General features: G+C 41.1%; 1 protein-coding gene across 1 annotated transcript in view; it reads right to left on the bottom strand.

The window, feature by feature from the left end:
• Window positions 1–25,491, bottom strand: part of LOC138143067 (transcription factor YY2-like) — a 245,467-nt gene that overhangs the window by 46,540 nt on the left and 173,436 nt on the right. Inside the window, exons 3-4 of the mRNA XM_069064260.1 lie at window positions 23,306–23,527; window positions 15,604–15,785 (exon numbers count right to left, since the gene is read on the bottom strand). The gene's annotated coding sequence lies outside the window, so the exon portion shown is untranslated. The remainder of the gene's footprint in view (window positions 1–15,603; window positions 15,786–23,305; window positions 23,528–25,491) is intronic.

Raw genomic sequence — 25,491 nt, forward strand, 5'->3', positions numbered from 1 at the left:
ATGAGTTTATGCCACCTTGTCTCATTTCATTTGTCCCTAGCTACCATTCTCCCTGCCTAGATCTGTCTCTGCCCTTATTTCCCTTGATTTGACCATCCATGAATTGCGTAACCTTGCCTCTCTCTGGGTCTGTCCATTTGTGCCTATCTCCATCCCTTTGTCCCTTAGCCTCTCTGCTTGTCCTTTTCTCTGTTCACCTGTAGTACCTACTTTTATAGGTTTAGAGTCCAACAGTGTGACTATTACCTCAGATCAAGGAGCAACACTGTGTATGGTTACTCATGTTACTATAGCTGAATCCTCACTGGTATAATTCTCATTAACTATAAGCTAACAGACTTAATTCTTTCTTTCCCAAGGCATTTACTGTAATGGAGAGTAAGAACAGTCGGTTTCAAAAAATCCCCTCCAAAAATACCAAATAAATCTTGGGCATACTCTCCCACAATACTCATAATATCTATTAGGATACTATACAATATTCACAAGTACTCACAATATTGTTTGGGTTAGTGAGGATAGTTATAATGAAACTCACATGGAGAATCTGTGCAGCAAACACAACTAACAATTCCCACATACTACGTACTACATGCAGCACTACAAGCCCATAGAATCCTCTTCCTCCTTCAAAGAGTTCTTACAGTCATCTGCTTGAATACAGAGTCTCCACTGGTTCAACGGTGTTTCTCTAGACTGTGTCTCTCTACATGGTGTCTCTGCCTGCCCCTGGATTCAGCATCTTCCTCCAGTCCCATAGTTAGCATTATATGGGCCAATGGGAAACACAACTTCTGGTACGAGCATAAGGGATCTTCTTCCATAACTGCTTTTACCATTCAAACTTGAACTCTGTGGCTGCTGGGTGCCTTCCTTTTGAAATTGTTATTGATTTAGCTAATCATAACTGGTCATGAGGGGTTTCCTGTATGGTTTCACTTGCCCTCATTACATGGCCAAGGTCCTATAATCCCCTCAGGTTCATTAGAAAACTTACTCACTCATCATTGTAGGTTGGTAGGAAAACGCCATATCTTATAGTTACATTCTACTGAAGCAGCTAGGTGGCACAGAGGATAGAGTGCAAGGTGGAATTAGGAATACTTAAGTTCAAATCCGACCTCAGACACTTCCCAGCTGTGTGACCCTGGACAAGTCACTTTACCCTGTTTGCCTCAGTTTCCTTATCTGCAAAATGAGCTGGAGAAGGAAATGGCAAACCCCTCCAGTATCTTTGCCAAGAAATCCCCGAATGGGGGAGTTGGACACAACTGAAATGAGTAAACAACAACAACAAAAGTTACAGTCTAGGACTTTTGTGACTATACCAACTGAGGCAGAGAAGGGCATCAACTTCCTAATAAATTCCTTCCTTCTTCAATTCCCTCCCAGGGCTGTCCTCTGAGTCTGTGCTACATCTCATTGGGGTTGGAGCAATGATCTTCTGGCCTCTTCTTGTCCCATGGGGCATCATTCTTAATTCAGTTTGCTCTCTCTCTGCCCCTTCCATCCCTGGACCTGTCTGTCAGGCCCTCACTGCCCCTGAACCTATCAGCCACTTCTTGGACCTTTTTGTATAGTGTTTCTGCTCCCCCCCTTCACTGACGTGTTCTGGCTTGTTGTTCAGTCGTCTCAGACGTCTATCTCTTTGTGACCTGATTTAGAATTTCCATGGTATAGATTCTCGAGTTATCGTTTCTTTCTACAGCTCATTATACAGATGAGGAAACTAAGGCAAACAGGGTTAAGTGACTTGCCCAGGGCCACAGGGCTAGTAAGTGTCTGAGGCCAGTTTTGAACTCAGGGAGATGAATGAGTTGACTTGAGGGCCTGCACTCTATCCACTGCAGCTCTCACCAGGTGGCCAGTTGGTCTAATAAAACTGTGCAGTGAGACTCACCAACGGAGAAGTGGCTGTTCTTCCTCATCATCCCCCTCTTCCTTCCCTGCTTCTAAGTGTCCCTGGAATTGGCTTCTGGCCTCCTTTCCTGATTCTATACATTCGTGTCTCTCATTCCATGGTTTGAACTCCACTTCTTCCTTCTCTTTCTCTATCCCTCAGCCTCTCTATATGTCTGCCCTTCCCTCTCATCCTTCCTAAGTCCCTCTATCATATACTCTCTTCCTTATATCCCTCTTTCTTTACTTTCTAGTTTTTGTCTGTCAGTCTCTTTCTCCTTGTGCCTCTATGTCTATCCTGTCCTTTATTCCTTTCACCATTACCCTCTTTCTCTCACATTCCCTAGTTCTTCCCATACTTAGATTTTTACATCTATCGTTTCCTTTTTCCTCTAGACCTGCCTGTATATCACATCTTCCAGCCCTCGATGAAAAATGTGACTGTGCATCTTTCAGTCCTCTCCTCTGTCCTTACCTTAGTCTTTTCATGGGTCTCTGCTACCTTTCCTCTACTTCTGGCCTTGGCTGACCTCCTGGTTTTTGTTTCTATCTTTTTTCCATCTAGTCCTGCCTGCGTGTCTCTGTTGCTCTCTCCCTTTCCCCAGCTGTCCATCTTTGACTCTTTCACCTTGCCTCTCTGAGGAGCATTCTGTCACTACTGCCCTTCCTGGGTCTTTCCATCTCTCCATCCTTCTCTGAGCCTGTCCATTCATCCCTCCCTCCTTTCCTGGGTCTAATTTTTTTATTTTCTTCTTTTTAATCCTTCTTGGCTATGTCTGCTGATCTGACTCTTTCTCCTTCCTTCTATCCCTGGGGTGGTCTCTCTGTTCTTTCTGGGTGCTATTACTCCTCCCTTCTCCAGTTTGGTCTGTCCACTTCCTGATTAGTGCCTAGTGTCTACTATGTGTTCCTCTGTCTCTCAGTTAATTGTTCCTCTATTTTCCCATCTATCCCTCTTGACTAATTTCCATGGAAGTTATGCTTCTCAGTACTCCCTTCAGTGTACCTATTCCCTCCCAGGTTTCCTACCTATTCTCTTCCCTGTACTGGTCATTTTGACTGGCTCCCTTTTTTCTTGGACTTGTCTTCACTTTTTGGATTTGTCTCTTCCTTCTCATCTCCCTCCATCTGTCTGTTAGTTATGAATATCCCTGCATCCCTTCCTGGGTCCATCTTCCTTATTATCTCCTTGCCTGCTATTCTGGTCCTCAGTAGACTGACATTCTAGGAGCCCCTGGGCTCCTACTCTGAACTGGTTACACTTGGTAGGAACTGTCCAAGCTTGTATTCTATTAACACAGCCATCAAATGTCCTTGTGGACACCATAGTGAGAAATCACAAGACCTGGGGAGAAGCAGAGAGACTATAGATGACTAATTCTTTAGGAGGAAACTGACATGGTAGAAGAGATGGGTCTAGGAATCATGAAATGTTCACGCTAGATGGTGCCTTCGGAGATGGCCTAGTCTAACACAGCCATTGTATAGATGGAGCAACTGAGGCCCAGAGAAGGGGAAATGTCTTGCCCAAAGACATTTGACTGGTCAGCAGTTTATTATTCATGTGACACATCTTCATGTTTGAGATGCTATTGCTACTATCTTACAGGCAAAGATCATGACAAATTACTAATTACTATGCATTGTTTTAGTCAGGATATTAAGTTCCAGAGAAATCAAATTAGAAGCTGACATTAGGCCCGATTTAGGGGCATAAATTCCACTCATTATTCAGGTAGGATCTATCTTATGGTAAATGGCTGTTTGGTGGCTTCTAGATCGTAACCTGCCCTTTCCACATTAATTCAATTTGATTAAATACTCACTATGTGCCAGATAGCGTGGTTGGTGCTGGGGATTCAAGGACAGAATTACTTCCTGCCCTTTTGTTCTTGATATTTGGGTGGTGAGGGGAGGAGGCTATCTGTTAGGCACAAATGAGTCTAAGGTTATTGAAGGAGGGAAGAGAACATTCAGAATTGTGGAAATCAGGAAAGGCCTGAGGTGGCACCTGACTTGAGGCTTGACCAAAGTTTTGGCAGCAGGGATAAGATAATATGTGACAGTCTATGCAAAGACATAAAGGTAGAAAGTAGGAAGCAGTCTGGGGGGAGGGGAGGTAGCAAGTAAGGCAGTCTGGCTGGAATGTAGCATGCAAAGGTGAGTAATGTCAGGTCAGTATGGAGCCCGGGCTGTGCAGGGCTTTGAATGTCTGGTGCAGGCTGTACTCTATCCTAGACACAACAGTGAGCTACTACAGATTCCTGAGCAAATAAGTGACACAATCACATTTGGGCTTAAGCAGATGCTTTGGAAAGCTGTGTAGACTGCAGGGCTGCTTAAACTTTTTCCATTTGCAATCCCTTTGGCGCTTCTTAAACCTTATATGGGGTTGAGACCCACAGTTTAAGAAGCACTGAGAGGATGGACTGGAGAGACAAGAAGCAGGAAGATCAACTAGGAGACTATTGGTAGTTATTGTTCAGGTGTGAAATTGGGAGCCTCTATATTAGGGAGGTGGTGGTTGGAGGGGAGGGAAGGGGATGGATCCAAGAGATATTAGGAAGGTAGCATTGATAAGACTTGGCATCTGATTGAGTCTTGGGAGTTTCTTCGTCATAACCTCAACTCTCCAAGTCTGACTTGCTTTTAGGATCCAATCAGCACCTAGCCCCAGGAACAATCAGCCAAGTCACATTGCCTTGGAAGTTCACGTCCCACTCGTCACTTTAGAACCAATCAGTTTCTTCCTGCATTACACCTTTATGGGCACTTAGCTCTTCACTTAGTTGCCATCAAGGAATCCTAATAAAAAGCTTTTTACTGCGGGACTGAGTCCTGCATCAAAGTTCTCTTCAGAGGGAAATCGATAGACCATTTGAAATGGTGAAATTTTTCAATAACATTACGATTCTTTGAACATCGAAAATCAGGATCTGAATTGATTTTTTAAACCCTCTGAGTCATTCACACACACACACACACACACACACACACACAAAGTGGTTAGATCCGTTTTCACTGTCCAAAGTCTACTTCATGGGGAGGGGCAGTGCTCACATCTTCCCGGGGAAAGAGAAGACCACTTGTGTTGATGTGAGTGTGGTTCATTGGGAAGAGCTCCCTGGCACAAGCACAATCTGAAAATGCATTTGAGTTATTTGTTTCTTGTACTGCTCCCCAGGGACACCCAGCTTACATGATATCCTTTCAGGAGCTGTACCTTAGGACAGTTGAATTTGCTTGACTTGAGCAGAAGAAAGAGGTGACCTGAGAACAACAGGGCCAGGATGAGGGTGTATCACTGATTTAGGTCAGTCAAAAGTTTTTAGCACGTAACCTCAACAAAGTGCATATTTACTTACTTGAATGAAATTTAATTTACTTAAATTTTAGGTGTATATACTTATATAAAGTGAGACTATTTTTAAAGCACTGCAGAAATTCGTGCTGTTATTATAGAGGCGGCTGTGTGACTTAATGAACAGAACTCTGGAGCTGGAGTCAGAAAGACCCAGGCTTACATCTGACCTCAAAAGCTTACCAGGTCTGTGACCCTGGCAAATCACTTAACCTCGGTTTTCCCATCCGTTAAATGGACATGATTGCACCTGCTTCCCCAGGCTGTTATGTGGATTAACAGAGATAATGTTTGTAAAGCACTTTGAGTGTCATATAAATGCTACTTCTTAGTCTTCCTTACCACACACATGTATTTTAGTCCTGATAATTACATGCATTGTAAACCACACAAAACGTAAAAATTAAAAAAGAATTAGATGAAGAGGAAATAATAATACTTGCCTCTATTGTCAGGAGGGAGCCACTGGAGTTGACTGAGTAAGGGAGTGCTATGACCAGACCTAAATTTTAGGGAATCACTTTGTCAGCTGTGTAGAAAATGAAGGCGACAGATTGAGGAATGCTATGGAGATAGAAATGCCAAGGTTTGGCAACTGATCAGATATTCAAGGTGAGGAAGAATGAGGACTTACAGGTAACATGTAGGTTGTGAAGCCGGGTGGCAGCTGTGGTAGGAAGGCAGAAAGGGTGATGATAAAATCCTTGACAATAATAAAGACATTTGGAAAGAGGGTGGGTTTGGGGTGGGGGCAGGGATAATGTAAGGATATTTGCAGTGCATAGACCATCCATGCTTTATCATTTTGTCTAAGTAACTTTGTTCTACCCCAAGGCAAAAGGGGGGGGGTGAGCTGGCCTATGCTCAATGGTCACTGCCCTAGAACACAGAACCCATACTCTGAGAGGCACCTATTGCATCTATGACGTGATCTGAGGGTATAGATTTTCTCAATTATCCCTATGCAGCTGCTGCTGTGGTTACACTGAGGGCAAGAGCGTCTGGGCTAGGGAGGGGCAAGGTTGGGAGCTGGTATAGCTGAAAAAGGGGAGTACTGGAGGACATGCTCCATGGTTAGCTAGTATGAAAGAACCTGATAGGATCCATATTCTTACCTTCTGATTGGTTGAGTACATAGTACCCTCTCCCTATCTCTCTGGAGTCAGGCCACAGCCCTCACTTGTCCACTGTTTCCAAAATTCCTCAGCAATTTTCTTGTATGTCTGAAATATGATATTTACTGCTTGAATTTCATTGTTTTACTGGAAGACCTAATATTCTTGGTTTACATTTCCTTGTTTTCTCTTTAGGCTCAATATTCTTGGTTCATAGAGGTCTAAGGTGTTCAAAAATGTATCGTTCAATTTTGCTCTTAAAATATTTTTTCTATCTCTGCTTTTTTGTTTTTCAAACCTGCCTTGATCTTTTATATGATGTGCTATTTTGGAGAGAGACTCTTGTTTTTCCTATTTGTCTAGAACTAAGTTTTCCTATCATATTGTTCTAATTTGTAACCAAATAAGATAGATTAACCACCTAGAGTATCTGTGGAAGCGTAAAGGCTAGATATAGATAATCTTCTGATGATAACAAATAATAGAGTTACTGAAATGTTTTAGTCTTATGTATTTAGACCATTTAGTACAATTAAACTCAATGTGAACATAATTTGAAATAGTTTGAAGTAAAACTTAGTCATGTTCTCATGACACAAATAAAAATCAAAAGCATATGTTGTACATAAAAGTGAAATAGTAATTTTCAAGGTTTTAGATAAGAAAATACCAACTCTGTGGCATTGTTGTTCAAAGATGAATTTTGTTTTAGCTAAATATTCTCATCTAACATTAACCTTGTAATCACAAGATAACTTGGATTTAATTTGGAAATGTCAAGCTTCATGGTTTGATATTATTTCCTTACTGATTCAGAGGTTTAATTCCCAAATGGAGTTAAAAGAAAATTCCTTTTAAAAATTGGATTTTTTAATGATATCTTCTGTTCTAACATCCCCTAGATTTCCCCTGTGCTGCTCCTCTTCCCCTTTCCCAGGGAGCCAACATTTATGACAAATTTCAACATAAGACAAAAGAAAAAAAGGAGAGATGAAAAATAGTAGAATTGATCAGTACATAAAGATCAGTACATAAATCTGACATTATAGTCAATATTTATGTATGTGTGTGTATATATATATATATATATATATATATATATATATATATCCCCTCCCCCACCCTCAACTCTACATGGGACTTGTAGAAAGGTATTTGTTCATATATCTTCTTTGGGGCCAAGATGTTTCTTTGTAAATTTGCAAAATTCATTTTTATTGCTTTGTAGTTACTCTTTCCATTTTCATTGTTTTAGTCATTGTGTGTAGTGTTTTTGTGCTTTGATTACTCCACTTTGCATCAGTTTAGTAAGTTCTTCCATGCTTCTCTGTAATATTTATTATTTTTTATAATTCAGTAGCATTCCATTAAATTCGTGTGTCACAATTTGCTTGGCTATTCCTCCAAATGATAGGCACCTACCTTCTTTCTAGTTCTTTGCTACTACAAAACGTGTTGCTATAAATATTTTTCATATATAGTGTCTCTCTTTTTGTAAGTGATCTCTCTGGGGTGCATGGCTAGTAGTGAAATCTGTAGGTAAAATAATATGAACACTATAGCTACATTATTTCTATAATTCTGAATTAGTTTTCCAAATTGTACAAATTCTCTCAACAATGCATAGGTATACCTATCTTTCCCATCTTTTGTCATATTTACCAATTTATTGAGAGTAAGGTAAAACCAAAAGGTTGTTTTGATTGGCATTTTCTTATTATTAGAAATTTGGAATATTCTTTAATGTGATTGTTAATAGTTGCTAATGCTTTTGAAAACTTTATTCATATCCTTTGACCACATATCCATTGGAGAAAGGTTTTTTGTCTCCCATATTACTGTTAGCTGTAATATAATAATAGTGAATCCAAGGTTTGAAGTGAATGAAGGTTGCAAAGGACTTTACAAATACTCTCATTTGATCCCTCAACAGCCCTGGAACCTAAGTGATGGTTTTGTCTTCATTTTACAGATAAGGAAGCTGAAGCAGACAGAAGTGAAGTGACTTGCCCAGGGTCATACAGCGAGTAGGTGTTTGAGGCAGAATTTGAACTTGAGTCTTCCTGACTCCAGGTCCAGCCCTCTAGCTATTGTGCTGCCTAGCTTCTAATTGTCTATATATCTTGGATACCAAGCCATTATGCAAGAAATTTGATGCAAAACTTTCACCCCCTCCCCAAGTCATCTGCTTCCTTTCTTATCCTAGACACGCTGACTTGTTTTTGCAAGAGCTTTTCAATTTTATGTAATCACAATTATCTACTATATCTTTTGTAATTGCCTCTATTATTTGTCTGGTTAAGAATACATCTCCTACCTATAACTGAATGTGGCATAAGATGTTGGCCTAAACATTATTTCTGCTACAATGCAGTACATTTTGTTTTGAGTTTATCAAACATTATGTTATTGAGTTTCATTATTTATGACTCTCCTTTGTCTAGTCTGACCCATTGACTTTTCTATTTCCTCACCAAATGGTTTCAATGTTTGCTCCTATACAATATAATCTGAGGTCTGAAAATGCTATTCTCCCATCATTCCTACCTTTTCCCATTATTTCCCTAGATATTATAGATCCGTTGTTCTTGCAAATGAATTTTGTTACTATTTTATCTGTATAATATCCTTTGATATAGACCAGCTAGGTGGTGCAATGGATAGAGTTTTGGGCCTAGAGTCTGAAAAACTCCTCTTCCTGAGTACAGATCTGGCCTTAGACACTTAATAGCTATGTGACCCTGGCCAAGTCACTTAACCCTGTTTACCTCAGTTTGTAAATTTTACCTCATCTGTAAAATAAGCTGGAGAAGAAAATGCTAAACTCCTCTAGTATCTTTGCCAAGAACACCCCAAATGGGGTCATGGAGAGCCAGACACAACTGAAATGACTTGAACAGTAACAGTCCTTTGATATTTTGATTGGCTTTGAAATTTATTACATTGACAGCTCAGCCACGAGCACTAAATATTCCTCCAACTCTTTTAAGTGGTTCTTTGTTTCTTTAAGGAACTCTTGCAAGCTAACCTACGTAAGCATTTGCCATTCTTTGGAAAGCCAACTCCCAAATATTTTATTTTGAACTTTACTTTTATTGGGATTTCCCTATTATTGTCTTTTGGATTTGGTTATCATGTGGACATTTTCATATTTTTGTGGGTGTATTTTATAGCCTGAAGCTATTGTCTCAAGCAAAGTTTCTAAGTAAACCATCATGTCACCAGAGATAGAAATGGCTTTGTCTCCTCCTTGCCTATCCTTAAACCTTTTATTTCTTCCTCTTGTCTTACTGCTATTGTTTATCACTTCTACAAACATATTAAGTGATAGTGGAAGAAATGGGAATCCTTGTGTTTTCACTGTACTTACCAGGAAACTTTCTAGTGTATCGCCATTGCATATGATGCTTGCATTTGTTTTTGGATACTTTTAAATTATATTCAAATAGGATCTCAATATGCCTTGGTGGAACTTTTAGCAAGAATGAGTGAGTGTTGTTCCTTTGTTTTTAAGTTAATCATATGAGCTTGCATTCTTTCTTCTTCCCATTGCCCTCCACCAAGAGAATAATCACAACAGAACACAAAATACAAGAGCCTCCTAACACATATGCATAGTCCAGCAAAACAAATGCGCACACTGGCCATGTCCAAAGACATATGCCTCATTCTGTATTTTAAGCTAGAAAGAGATCGGTGGCATGATTCATCTTGGTTCCTTTGGATTCATGATTTCTTACTGAATTAATAAGCATTTAAGAATTCTTTTTCTCAGTAATTTTGTTGTCATTAAAATATTCATATACGATATACTAACTTACCTCCTCCTTTCTTCTCCATTAATTCCTACAGTCAGGTCAGATGGTTTTCTCTGACATTATCTAGTTTGACTTTTTATGGTAATATATACCTTACATTTTCAGGGTTTTAAAAAACTTTTTTGTTTTTAATATTCTTTGTTGTCTCATGGAGGTGGTTTTTCCTTCCACCATTCTAAATTTGAGAGAGTTCATTTTTTTGGTTAAGATAATTAAATAATAACAGTTTTTCATTCTTCTTCCCCCAATGTCCCTATTATAATTGTTGTTTCCTTTAGCATTTTATTTTGTATCTCATTTTACTTTTTTCAAGATACTCTTGTTATTACTGTAGACAGGGAATGCTTTTCTCCAAGACTCTGGTTGTTGTGGTATTTCTTATTCTATGGCTACTCCTTGGGATACTCAGTTCAAAATAATTCTTCATTTTCCATGATGATTTCTCATGTTTATTTATATCTCCAGCCTCAATTTCTTGGTTGAAAATTTGTGTTTAGGGTAGACAGCTTTCTCTCAAGTGCCACTTTGTGTTGGAACTATTTGGCTTTGTATTTCTGCTGACACTAGTGCTCAGGGAGGCCCTGGTCTTGTCCACTCCTCCTCTAGGTCTGTTAAGTGATTTTTTTTGCATTTTAGAGGGCGATTAGGGTTAAGTGACTTGCCCCAAGGTCACAGTGCTAATAAGTGTTAAGTGTCTGAGGTCGGATTTGATCTCAGGTCCTTCTGACTCCAGGGCCAGTGCCAGTGCTCTATTTACCGCACCACCTAGCCGCCCCTCTTAAGTGATTTTCTTAAAGCTGACTGGGATTTTTGTCTTCTCCCCCTTGCTTCCCAATGTAAGGTAACCCTACATTCTTTCACAGTTGTTCACAGGATAGACCTGGACTGTGCCAGTTGTCTGCTCTCAGATATCAGTGAGCCCAAGGTTAATGAATGTATGCTGAGGCCAAGCTGACCAAAAGAACACTCATGACCATAAAAACACTCTTCCTAAGGGCAGCCCTACTTAGCCTGATCTGTCTCTATTCCCAAACCAAGTCCATCATAATTCTGTCACCTTTGTACTAAATTTTGTGACCAGCCATGCTATATCTTTCAGTAAACCCCACTGGGATAAGTTACGTGATGGGCTTTCCTTCCTTTCTTTTTTAGGGATGTAGCACCTCCCACCTAAACCACCAATTTAGAGAGTATTTGCTCAGAAGTACTGGGGATAAGAATAGAAAAGTGAGACAGTTTCTGCTCTCAAGCAGGTCACATTCTAATGGGGGAGACAACATCTATGGAAAGATCCCATAATCCTCAGGGCTTGCAGCAGTAAAGCAGATGCTACTGACTCTACTTTAAAGTCATTTTTAGTAATAAAATCACATCCATTTCTGAGGTTGCCACATTGGACAGCAACAAAGACTTTGGGGGCAAGAACTTGCTTTGCTGAAGTTATAGGCCCTGGAGGAAGCAGGCTGCATCTCCATAGGGGTTCCTTCCCAAGATGATGGCTGTGGGCGTCAGACTGGAAGCATTACTCTTCCCAAGGCTCTTAGGCTAAGAGTCCTGGGCTCTCTCCATTAGTGTCTATGGGAAGATGGTAGTGGTTAGACTTGGCCAGCACATGGCTGCTTTAACTGGAATCAGTGTAAGGGCTGGGAGCATTACTGGTGTCACTGGCACTCCTAGGGCTCCTGTACTTATCTGCATGTTGGTGGGAGCTGGTCGGCAGTTGTTGGTAGTAGTGATGAAGTAGGTGGGCTCTAGGCTAGAAGCAGGTCTGATAGTTTGAGGGGCTCTTGGGTTCAGGGTCCTGGGATGTCTCCATCAGGATTCAAGGGGAGAGTGTGATCAAGGTGGTTTGACTCGCTTCTCCTTCCCTTGAATAGAGGAAAAATAACTGAGGATAGGATGACTTTGTAGTAGCCTCTTTGAGTGTAGCTCTAAATTTTTGTCTGTATATATCATCATCTCTTGACTAACCACTATGTTACTCTTTCTATTGTTGTCTTTATTCTTGCATACCACTCTCAACTTTTAGGTTTTACTCTCTCGTTGTCTGGGATTATTTGGCTGCTGTGACTCAGAACATGGTCCAACATGCCAATGGTGTGTACATTTCCCCTGTTTCTCCCTCACCAGCACCCCCTCACCCTGGGAACATGGCATAGCAATTCTGTAGAGATGTTGTCATTACCATGTACATGTAGTTTCCCCAGATAGAATACAAGCTCCCTGAGGCCAGGGATTCTTTTATTTCTATCACAGTATCCTCAGTGCCTAGAATCCTGTAATTCCATTTTGACCCTGTTCTTGTTGTGCCTGCTGTCTGTGGGTGCTGAGTCTGACCCCTCTGCCTTAAGGCATACAGAAATCCCAACTGCAGCCATGCTTTTGGCAAGTGGACATTCCACTTTGCTGTGATAATTTTTGTTGCCATGTTAAGAATGAATCCATTTCTTTGAAGTGTAGCTGCTTCTAACTTCATCTGTGGCAACAGATTGGTGTTCATTTCCCCCTCCCTCCAAGCAGTAGCTTTTGCAAGAAGCCCAACCAAGCACCTTTCTCCCCCATAATTCTGACATACAACCAGCTTTTTTCTAGGCTGTTCTCAGGCTAGTACTTGATAGGCTCTCTGCCCTAACTTGACAACCCTTTCCCAAGCTTGTTGGATGTGTACCATTTTTAGGTGAATAGGGAGAAACTGTTCATTCTACCCCTCTCTACCATAGCTAAGAGCACTGAATGTGTGGCAAGGCTAGATTTTGAATGGAGAATTAACTAAGTGACAACAAAAGGGTTTCTTTTTCTCTCTCTTCTAAGGATCCAGCATAACTTGCCCTGCACGGCCAGAGGAGGGCATGAGACATGATCAATTCTTAGAAAGATAAGAATGTCAGAGGCAGGCATGTTTCCGGTTTCATCCAGCTACAATTCGATAAACCCACATCAGCAGGAAAGTTTTGTACAGGTAAGTGTGAGTCTTAAGTTTTCTAACCTAGGTTTTTAAGTGTCTAAGACTCAGTGTCTCTAGGCCTTAAGCTTTCTAGGTAAGCAAGTTTAGGTCTTAGGGATGCAGAGAATATATCTGTCTGATGATTTCTGGAACTATAAGGCCAAGTCTTTAGGTAGCTTGAGACCTCAGCCCCTCTACCCTCAAGATCACAATCCAGGAGGCCTAGACTAATTGCATCAAACTAAATTGTTCATAAGGATCCCTGTGGGAGCATATTGATTTAGGAAACCACTTGTTAACAAAGTACAATAAGACATAGGTTAATTTCCTGATTCCATTTTCTTCTGGGCTATACTGTTGACCCCTCTGACCTAGACAAAAGGCAAGGTCTCCCAGGGTCCTGGTTTTGAGGTTTCTAGGTCTTGTGATCAAGCCTAGAACTGAAGGCCCTCTGTGTTTGTACTTACAATGTGAGGAACAGCAAGACCTAGACTCAAAGTCTTAGATACATCCAGAGAGCTTGGAGTTAGGTCTTTAGGACCTGAGGCTCCTCTACCCTAAGACCTCTATTCTGGAAATCTAATTAGTAGCACCCAGGGACTGGGGAATGGAAGTCTAGGAATTTAAATTCCTAAACCTTTTGAAGGCTGTTGCCTTCAGGACCTGGAGTCTTCACAACTGAGACTTTAAGTCTCCAAGGGTCATGACTGGAAGCATTTTTATGTAACTCTGCCTTCTTAGAGACCCTGAGGGCCAGGCTTTTCCATGCAGCCCTGCCTTGTTGATGGACCTTTTATTGAAAAGTTGCTCCAGTATAGCAGAATACCCCCAACCGTATCTGCCTCTGACATTCCTCGCAGGCCAGCAATGGATCTTGAGATTTCCACTTATAAGCAAATGCTTGCTTCCTGATGTGGCACTTGAGGGTGGATATTAGTGTTTGGCATGCATGCACATGAGCTTGTGGTAGGAGGGGATGTTATGGGGGGCAGTTTCTCACAACTGAACAATGCCATTTAGTAATTTGGGGAGATAGCCTCCATACTATCCTGAGAATGGTCATAAAAGAAGGCAGCTCCTTTTCTCTTCAAATACAGAAAGTCCAGTCAAGCTTCTTGCACGAGCTTCTCAGGAATAAAAAAGTAACCAAAACCCTAAGTCATAGTTATGCGAACTAAGACTATAAGTTGATATGTTTTCAAGAAAACTATTATCTTTGATTGTACAAGTAAAAACAAACCCCAATGCCCCTATTTAATAGTCTTTTAATATTTAGGCTTTGCAACAATAATATGATTATTACTCCATAATTCTTCTTTATTATAAATGGGACCAGTCCATTAACAAGCATTATTAAGTGTGTATCTTGTTTCAATTATTCTGCCAGGCACTTAGGACACAAAAACCAAAACGCCTTTTACCTTGAGGAGAATTTCAGAAGAAAGAACCTTTTCACATGTGAGTGAAGACAGCTTTGGACAGGAGAGGGGCATGAGAGGAGAATCAGTAGCACCTCTAATCCTGAGCTGAAGTCCCTGGCCAACCAGAACGCTGTGAGAGTGAGAGTTCCATACAGATAAGTACATGGGTTTCATATGGGATAGATTCATAGATTGAAGAGTGAAACAGAAACAAGATTAGAGAAAGCTACATGGAAATGGAGAGAGAAATCCAAGAGTTGGACATATGGAGACAGCTCTGAAAAGAGGAGAGTCAGAAGAGGGGCACGGAGAACCAGAGTTTCAATCATAGATAAGTTGAGGCTGAAAGACCTTGATCCATGGGAAACTGACATCTGGAGTCCTAGAGACCTACAGACTTAAGGAACTGAATTTCTAGATTTAGTGACATAGAAGCCAAACAATTCTAAATATATTCTTATAGATCTAGAGAACAAAATCTGTAAACTTAGAAGGACAGATAAAACCCTAAGTGCTGAGGGTGGGTAGTAGGCATGCAGGGGGCAGGGTTTGGAAATGGGGGCCAGGAATGGGATGAAGGCCTTGCTCCATGCAAGGTAAGAGAAAGTGTATCTACTAGAGCCTAGCCTCTCTCAGAGAGTCCAAGGTTCTGCTAAGGTGGAGTGAGGATGGTAATGAACACAGGCAGCCTGCTTTGAAAATGGTGGTCTGCAAGTGACTAAAGACCCCAAGAATTAAACTTGAAGCCCTGGGCTCAAAGACTTGGAAACCCTAGGACAATATGGACCTAGACCAAGTAAACTGAACCCTAATACTTAGATCCAGTGAGAGCTAAGGAATCAAACCCCTTATACTTCCAGTGGGGACTCCATGCATGATTTCGACTGTAGCTCTGAGGTCCATAACAACACTCGAAATCTGAAATTCTGTGACTCAAGTCCAGAACCAAGTCTCTAGTCATCTAAGACAGAAAGAGAGACCTAATGAGGGGCTACATGGTCGAAGTTATTGGCACAGTGTAAAAGGTGAGCAAGATGGAGCTTACCTGTGGCAAGAAGCTTTAGGAGGAGATGTAGTCTTGTTGGGCAGCTCCCCAGATGATAGAGAAGGGAGCCACCAGATGACTGCTGACATTCCTTCCAGATCAGTGGTGAATCTTGATATCCCATCAACTCCGTTGTTTGAAGTGAGCAAGAAGCACTGAATCTTCAGCCACAGAATTTGAGCCTGAGAAGAGAAGGAGAAACATTTTCATTTTTCTTGTCACTTGTCAGCAGATGATTGTTTGGCAATCTGGCCTTGAAAGCTTGGGAATCCTGTGTATTACATGTGCTTGAGCTGGCAGACAGTCTTTTGACACTCTTGCTCATTGTTTTGGGTACCACAATCTTGGCACACTCAGCACCATTAAGGCAGCTGATATCAAACGTTAGCCAGTCTGCCCTGGGTGGGTATTCTACTGACAACTGCCTTGGAAAAAGTTAGCATTATCACAGAATGGGGAAAAGGGCTGGAAAGAAAAGGCTGGAAGAAACAAACAGAAAGCTGGTTCAGGCTTCCTGAAAAAGTTACTTGAGAAAAATAATAACTATCACAAGACCAGAAGATATGGAGGAAGCCCAGCTGCCCCAACGAAGACCCAGAAAGAATGCCAGACTGAATAGTGAATGTAAAATCAAAGGAAAACCCACAGTGAGTCATTTTGCCAGGCCAATCCACATTCAAATGCCTCAAAAGCAGGCACTCCAGCAGGGGGGTGACTGCTTCTCTGACTATAGAGTTGTACTGCAGATTAAGCTCCTGGGCTCAGGAAAAGGCTGAGGCTGTCTACAGAAGCTCCACCTTCGAGGAAATGTACCCTTTGTGTGGCCTAGACACAAACTGGGGTCTGCATCCTAGAGCCTGAGAGATCCAAGATGGCAGTCAGACAGTATCCACTATTGGATGCCACAGGGCTAAAGGTTTCGTGTCACCAGCCCATGTGGCCCCTTTGTTCTTTCAAGGTACAAAGCCTAGAGTCCTTGGAAATTAATGATTTCATGATATGTGAAATATAATTACGAAGTCAAAAGAATGAAAAAAATCAACTCAATTACATCACATAAAAATGACCTGAAACAGATCAAGGAGAGATATCTTAAGTATTCCTAAAGCTTCAAGGTTAGCTTGTGAAACAATAATTTGTTTAATAAATGAGAATAAATAATAATAAATAAAAAAGAAATAATTTGATAAATAAGAACAGGAATGAAATTTTTTTCTCCTCTCTTGGGCTCAAACTGCACTCAGCTGAAGACCAGTCTTCTGGAGATGCAGTACTAGTTCTCCCTTGCAAACATTGGAACTAATGGGACAAAAATCTCATCAATGATCTAGAAGGAATGTCAGGAGCCATAGTGTGGCACCCTACTCTATCATATAGAGACCTATTCAGTGGGGCTGTTATCGGACTGACCCCCAGGAAGGAGCCTCCCTAGAATATTTCCAGATATCATGAAAGAAATAAACAAATCTCAGAAGCATTCTAGCCAAAATCCAGACCTTCAGGTCAGGAGAAAAATGCTGCAAGCACCCAGAAAGAATTAAAATCCCAAGGAGCCACTGTCAGGATCACACAGGATCTAGCAACTACCACATAAAGTGTGGAATACAGTATTCTACAAGGCAAAAGATCTAGTATTCCAACCAAAACTATCTAATCCAGAAAAACTAAGTATAATCATCCTGGTGAAAACTAGACCTTTAATGAAACAGATAACTTTCAGGCCTTCCTGATGAAAAGATCACAGCTCAATCAAAACTGTAAATACCAATTAGGGAATAGAAGGGGCCACATAAGAATAGTGTGTTTACGGACTAATAGGAAGCAGTGATACATGTGTCCCCCAGAACTTCAGTGTCATCAGGGTTCACAGAGGGAAACTCTGAGAGTCCTTTTTTATGTTTTCATAATCTTGAAGAAGAGAGCTATCATAGGGGCAAAAAAGAAATGTGAGGAAATTTGTCAGAGTACAAAAGTACAAGTCTATACAAACAAGAAAAGGCAGGCATCATTTGAACCTCACTTTCATTGGAATTTGTCAAAGTAGAATAGGAAGAACCCACACAAAGACTTTGGTGTAGAAGTGCATTCATCAGGAGCGAATGAGGAGGGAGAAAATGAAGAGGAAGGCAAGGTTTAGAAAGGGAGAAGTCACAAGGAAAAGAAATTTAACCTAGGAGGGTAGATTGTGAGGAGCTATTTAAAAGGAAAGAAAGAATGGTAAGCAAAAAAATCCACCTGGAATTAACAGAAAAAAAGTAGGAACTGTTTTGTGAAAGGAAAACAAAATAAACCTTATAAAGTGATAAAATAAAGGAGGAAAATAGACAACAAATGAAGACAAATTATTAGAGAATATTTTGTCCAACATGAAAGTAAAATGAATATTTACAAAAAACTAAAAATATCGAGATTAACAAAACAGAGACTTTGAACAACCTAATATCAGAAAAAAGAAATTGGATGAACCATAGGACCAGATGGATTTACAAGAACATTAATTAATTAAAATTATACACAATGTTGTTGTGTTTGTCCTTCGCTCTCAAAGAGGACCACGACATCAGGGAGATGATGACATGAATTGCAGTTTGACTTGGATTTGAATGAGGTAGGGCTGTGCAAGGTCACCAGCCACACTTCCTCTTCCAGAGCCATCTGGGTCCAGTGACCAAGGAGGATTGGAGATGACCCAGGATGCATTGGGAGACCCTGGCCCTTATAGGCTAAGGTCTTTACAGGTTCTCACTTTGAGTGAGGTAACTGGGAGGGGAAGCCCCTCAGGGTTTCTGGCCAAAAGAGAAAGTTACTATTTAGTATTTACATTCACTCTGTGCTAGGAGGGCAGGAACCTAGTGCCCACTCTATGAACTCCACAGTGGACTGGGTTTAAGGAGTATTCTTTCAGAAAGAAATCTAGCCAGTAAACCCCAAGTTAATGAGGTAGCTTTCAGCCATAGAAAATGCACCTTCCCTTGGGCAGAGCACCCTCAGGCAAGGAAGGAGAAAGACAAAAGAGAGGAAGGGATAGGAGGGGAGAGTAGGGAAGAGAGGTTCTCCTTTATTAGGGGTTAGAGGCCTTCTCTTAGAGGTTAGAGGGTCTCCTCTCCTCTTTTCCTCTCCCCTTCCCTCTCTTCTTGGGGGCTAAAGGTCCACTATTAGAAATTAGAGGGTCTCCTCTCCTCTGCCCTCCTCTAAAAGGAGAAGAGAGAAGAGGGGAGAGGAGGGGGAGGAAGGGAGGAGAGGGTCTCCTCTCTTCCTCTCCCTTTCTTCTCCTCCTCTCTCTCTTCTCTCTCAGGGATTAGAGGTCTTCTCTTGAGGTTAGAGGGTCTCCTTTCCTCTTCTCCTCCCTCTGCCCCTTCTTCTTCTCTCCCCTCCTCTGGTCTAGTCTCCTTTCCTCTGTTCTGGTTTCTGTACCTCTTCTCCCCTCCCTTCCCCTCCCCTCTCTCCTCTCTGAGTGGAGAGGGGGAGAGACCTTCACCTTTTCTCCTCCTACTCTTCTTCTGGTCTCCTCTCTTCTCCTCCCCTTTCCTTTTCTCCCCTCCATCTTCCTTGCTGAGTGGAGAGGAGAAAAGGGGAAAGGAGAAAAAAGAGACCTTCCTCTAGAGGAGGGGAGAGGAATATAGGAGAGGGGAGGCTCTCCTCTCCTCTACCCTCCTTTCTCCTCTAAGACAGAAGAAGATAAGAGAGGGAAGGGGAGAACAGGAGAGGAGACAAGACCAGATCAGAAGAGAGGAGTGGAGACCAGAGGAGAGGAGATGAAATGAGCAAAGTGGAAACAAGAGAAGAGGAGACCAGAAGAATGGAGTAGAAAGGAGAAGAAAGGAGACCAGGGGAGTGGAAAAGAGACAACATACCAGAGGAGAGGAGACCAGAGGAGAGGAGGCCAGACCAGAGATCCTCCCTTCATTCTCCCTCCCATCTCTTCCTCCTCTCTCCCCTCCTCTAAGAGAAGAGAAGAGGGAGATAAGGTAGGAGGATCTCCCCCTTCTGTCCTCTAAGAGAGGAGAGGAGGGGGCAGGAGAGACAGAAAAGAAGGGAAGGTCTCTCCCCTCTCTTTTCCTCTCTAAGAGAAAAGAGGGGGAGGGGATAAGTGGAGACCAGACTAGAGGAGAGGAGACCAAAGGACGGGAAGAGAACACCAGAGAAGGGGAGAGGGGAGGGCAAGGAATCTAGTCAGTAAACCCCAAGTTAAGAGGGCAGCTTCTGGCCATCGATATTTACCTTCCTTTGGAGAGGAAACGGAAAGGACAAGCTGAGTTACCCAACTAGCTGGGTCCCAATGGATCATCTATAGTCATCCTGATGAATCACTGGATCCAGATGCCTGGAGGAGAAAGTGAGGCTGGTGACCTTGCACAGTTCTCCCTCACTCAAATCTAAGTCAACTGCAAGTCATGTCATCATTTCCCTGATGCCATAGGACAAACACAACCTGTGAAAGTACACACTATATGCTAGCAAAAATATGAAGGGAAGGGTTTCCTATCCAATTCTTTTTATCATAGAAATCTGTTCTTCACATCTAACTCAGAGAGAAAGTAGGAAAGGAGATTATACATATACTACAAAAACACTAAAGCAAAAAAATTTAAATAATATATTAGCAAAGAGGCTACAGGAACATATTACAAAGAATGCATTGTAACCAGGTTGGTTCAAATCAAGCTTTCTATAAACAAATAGCCATATAAATAACCAGGAACAATAAAAACCTAAGTTTGTCAACAGATCCAGAAAAAGCCCCTAATAAAATCCAAAATCAATTCAGTGTACACACACACACACCACACACACCCCCCCTCCCTGTTTCCTTAATGTGATAACTATTATCAATCTAAAACCAAGAACTAGAATTGTATGTAATGGGAATAAACAATAAATAAATGGGAGATCAGAAGAGAAATACCATTTAAAATACCTACCATGATCCATATAAGAATTAGATGAATCCAAATATAAATTACCCTTGGAGTAATATTCATTGCTCATGGATATGTTGAGCCAAAATAACCAAAAATGACAAAACTACTTAAATTAGTTACCTTACTCAGAGCCAAAGTTCTATAGAGCTAGGGAAATAATGAGGAAAATGTGAGAAGGGAGGAGGACTAACAGTCATAGATCTCAACCTGTAGTACCAAGAAGTGACTCTCAAAGTCAGTCAGTACTGGTTTAGAAATAGGCACATCAAAAGGGCAAAGGCAAGCAAACACCATAGGGGCCTAGTGTTTCATAAATCCAAAGACCTCAGCTATTATAGAAAGAACTGTTTTGGTAATAAGTGCTGGGAAAACTGGGAAGCAGTCTGTCAGAAACTAAGTATAGACCAACATCTCACACCATATATTAAGACATAAAGTGTGAGTGATATCATAACTGAGAGGAGGAAAGAAGAAATAACCCTACAAACTATGGATAGGAGAACAATTCATAATCAAAGCATAATTTTGATATAAATTTTATTTTATTTTATTTTGCTTTTTGAAGGGCAATTGAGGTTAAGTGACTTGCCCAAAGTCACACTGCTAGTAATTGTGTCAAGTGTCTGAGGTTGGATTTGAACTCAGGTCCTCCTGACTCCAGGGCATGTGCTCTATTCACTGCACCACCTAGCTGCCCCTTGATATAAATTTTAAAAGGTTTTTCCACCAAACTGAAGCAGTTAAGACAAGAAAAAGTTATTTGGGGGATAACCTTTGCAGCAAATTTCTCTGGTAAAGGTTTTATATCTAAGTCAAATTAGAAACAAATATTCAAGTATACTAACCATTACCCGAATGATCCAAATCGTCAATTCTCAAGGGAAGAAATTCAAAGCTATCAACAGCCACATTTTAAAATGCTCCAATTCACTAATAATTAAATATAAATAAAAACTACTCCAGCAAAGCTGCCACAAAACAAAAAGGGAAAGGGTTGAGGTGCTGTGGGAACATATGAATATGAATACACTATTGGTGTAGCTGCAAAATGGTATGGCTATGATAGAAAGCAATTTGGATCACTATCTAAAACAGCTGCTAAATTACGCATACTCTTTTGACCCAGTAATATCACTACTAGGTCTATACTCCAAAAAGGTCAAAAAAAGGGACCCATATGTACAAAAATATTTATAGCGCCTCCTTTTTGTGGTAGCAAACAACTGGAAATTAAGGGAGTGACCATCATTTGAGGACTAAACAAACAAGTTATGGCATATAAAGGGAATGGAACTCTAGTGTGCTATAAGAAAGGGATGGTTGCAGAGAAAACTGGGAAGACTCAGATCAATTGCAACCATCAACCATGATGTCAGAGGTCCAATGATGAAGAATGCTGCTCACCTTGTATCAGAGAGGTGATAGACTAAAAATGCAGAACGAGACAAACGTTTTTTGACATGGCCAATAGGGTCATCTTTTTTTTTTGCTTTACCATGTGTATTTATTCCAAGAATTTTGCCTTTCTTTTATAAATAAAATTTAATTGAAAAAGAAAATTAATTTATAGCTGGCATGCCAAAAGTTTGAAGTTATAAAAGCAGTTATACTTCAAAAAAACTATCAACTTAGCATACGAGAAAAAAGATATTGATAAACTATATTTTAAAAAATATTACTTCTACTTAGGAAAAAATTCTCCCCAAATGTGGAATGCACTTATAGTTTCATAATACAGTAAATGCTACAGAGTCTCTGATATTTAGGGAGCTCTAATGCCTAAGACTGAGACTAAAGTCCAGTCATGTAAAGGAGCCCTGGAGAGATGCAGAGAAGCCTGAGAGTCCCTGGCCTCAAAGATATTTCTTTCTAGTAAGAGAAATGACATGACCACATCTGAATAAATGCAAAGGATACACAAAATAAATATAAAGTTATTGTGGGAGAGAAAGCACTAGCTGCTGAGAGGCTCAGGAAAGGTACCTGACTACTACAAGTACAAGTCTATGCATCATGAGCAATACCAGGCAGATAATCAGTATTTGCCCAGGACCATGAATAAATAAGTCTGTGTGTGTACTTACATACGTAGAGTATTATTACAATAATATATTAATATGCACTACAGATGAGTGCCCACATGCATATATCTGCACACACCCATGTCATACCCATGTTAGAGAAAGCATTAGCTAGAGTGGTGAATAGGATTAAAGGTGACATCGGTGTGCACACCTATACATGTGAGTAGGTATTACACAGAGAGGATTCTGTGTGTGTGTGTGTGTGTGTGTGTGCGCGCGCACACACACACACACACAAATACATATATGCACCTACAATGAGTTTTCTATACACAGATATTTAGAGAGACAAATAGTGATAGAGATGAAAGATCCAGAGGGATGGGGATATGCACACAGAGATCTCTATGATTTCTAGTGCTTCAGAGTCAACAGAGAAAGACAGAGATGGAGTTCGGAAGATAGCGAGTTCAAGAGAAAATAATTAAGACAGAGGAAAAGAAGAGACATAAGGAGAAAGATAGGGACTTGTAACATTAGGTTTAGAAAGCTAGAGATGAAGGCCTAAAGGCCTACACTGAGGGACTAGAGACTTGACAAGATATATATGCCATAGGGGAAGGGGAGACAAGTTAAGGCAGAGCCATCCCGTGTTGTTTTTCTAATAATGAGGAGGAAATACTCTTTATGGATGACTATTTAGTAAGTGTCCCTACCACATCAGTAAAAAATTTAATAAAATAACACATAACTTACCTATCCAGATGGGATTTATTGAAGGATATAGCATGCCAAGCCAGGCCCCAAGATGATAAGGAAGGGCATGTGCACGTGACTAACTCCAACATTCCTCCTAGGTAAGGGATGATGGGTCTTTATGTCCTGGACATCCCTATGACTGTGGAGGACAAGCTGCGGGGAAACTTCAGAAGCATGGTCTTCAGCAGCATAGACCCTTCAGTAAAGTACAATGAGAGTCTGAGAAAGAAAGAAAAAAAATGACTTGTTGTCACTTAGCAATCTGGCCTTAGAGGTACAAGCTTTTCTTTTCTCTTCCCTCCCCTTTCCCTACAGAAAATTAATGAAAATTTTAAAGAAAAAGAAAACTTAAAAAAAAAAGAAATTAGGATTGAATTTCAGTTAAAAAAGAATTCAAAGAAGAAATTCTGACAAGAACATGGACCAACTTTAACCCTTTCGAGGGTCTAGATGGGGTGGAAGAAGCAGGCTCTGAAACAGGGGAAACACAATAACATTACTCTAGACAACAGAGATGATCCAGGGCTTACAAAGAAGTTTGGATGATGTCTGCCCCAGGAGGAAGTTGCAGGTACCCCTCCCCCCAACTGAAGAATTGTGTTCCCTGGATGTGGGCACCTGAAGCAAAGTCCTGTTGGCCCTGTGTTGGTTATGGCAACATGGAATAGTGTTTCTTATTGACCACAGCTTCAGAACTTTGAACTGAATAAATCAGTCCCTGGAGTGAACAAAATTGCATTTGAAAAGACTTTCATAGGTAGAATAAACATAAGTGGCACGAACAACAAAATAGAGAACTAGATATTTTTTTCTGATCCCTTCAACTTCTCAAACTTCTCCAAAGCAGAAATTACATACGAAAGAAAAAGCTACTTTAACTGAATTTAAAAGCAGGTTGAAGATTTAAGTTTAAAAGAAGACTAAAAAAACCCAAACCATGAAGTGATGTTCACAGATTTAGAGCTAGTTTAATCAGCACCTACCTCCTATGCCACCAGCAGCAAGGTTACACTAGCAGAACCAAACAACTTATACATGGGTCAGAGCTTGTGACAAAACCCTACCACCCCACCCTGGTCCCCCTTCTCTCTTCCCAGTGCTGTGGAGACCCCAGCTCCAGGCTGAAGAGATTTCCTCAAATTGTGATGAATAGCATCGTGGTAGATAACCCTGTGTCACCAGTCTGGCAATCCTGCCCATGCTGGGGCAGATAATCCCATAAGGCCATCATGGCAGTTCTCTTGGTATAGAGATGGACAACCCTGTAGCTTTCTGAACTGCCAGTGATGGGCCACATAACTGAGGAACAGAGAAAATGGGTTAGAACACCGTGGGGGGAAGTGGGGACTGGGAAGCACTTTACTAAACTTGAAGGAAAGCAGAGCATCCAGCTGGGGCCAGGACTGACCGTCAGAAAATCAGTGGGGGCAGAGACTTAGGCTGATTAACCTTATGTTGCCCAGTGTGGATGACGGCTGAGACACTATGAGGTTCATCCCCCCGAGGAAGCCAGAAAATGAACAGGGGGAAATGGAAGGAGGACAGAAAAGACTGAAATTAGCAAAGATCTCAGGAAGAAAACTCAAAGATCTTAAACCAGGGGTGGGGAACCTGTGGCTTCCAGGCCACATGTGGCCCTCTAGGTCCTCAAGTGTGGCCCACACCTGCCTTAAACATAGATAACTCAACAATGAAAACATTAAAAACAGAAGGAAATATGGCCTCCAGATCTACAAAATGAGTTAAGGCATCTATGAATAAATATTGCAAAATAAAGGCAAATGATACAACACTTGATGAGTAAGATGTTGTTGAATGTGAGGAGAACATGGAACCACAACACAAGGTTTCTGAGTGACCCAAAAAAGAAATGGGAATTACGAGAGCAGAATTGAAGTTCTGCATATCAAAAATAAGGGGCGGAATAGAAAAGCTGCAGTCTGCAATGGCAAGTCTCAGCAAAGAAATGAAAGAGAGAATAGGGCAGCTAGGTGGCAGCACCTAGAGCACCGGCCCTGGAGTTCAAATTTGACCTCAGACACTTAACACAAAAACTAGCCATGTGACCTTGGGCAAGTCACTTAACCCCAATTGCCCTCCAAAAATTAAAAAACAAAAAACAAGAGAGAAAGAGAGAGAGAGAGAGAGAGAGAGAGAGAGAGAGAGAGAGAGAGAGAGAGAGA

The sequence above is a fragment of the Petaurus breviceps genome, unplaced genomic scaffold, assembly GCF_028583685.1.
Source record: "Petaurus breviceps papuanus isolate PSGF00001 unplaced genomic scaffold, PetGlider_PUasm1.0 90626, whole genome shotgun sequence".
Taxonomy (NCBI): domain Eukaryota; kingdom Metazoa; phylum Chordata; class Mammalia; order Diprotodontia; family Petauridae; genus Petaurus; species Petaurus breviceps.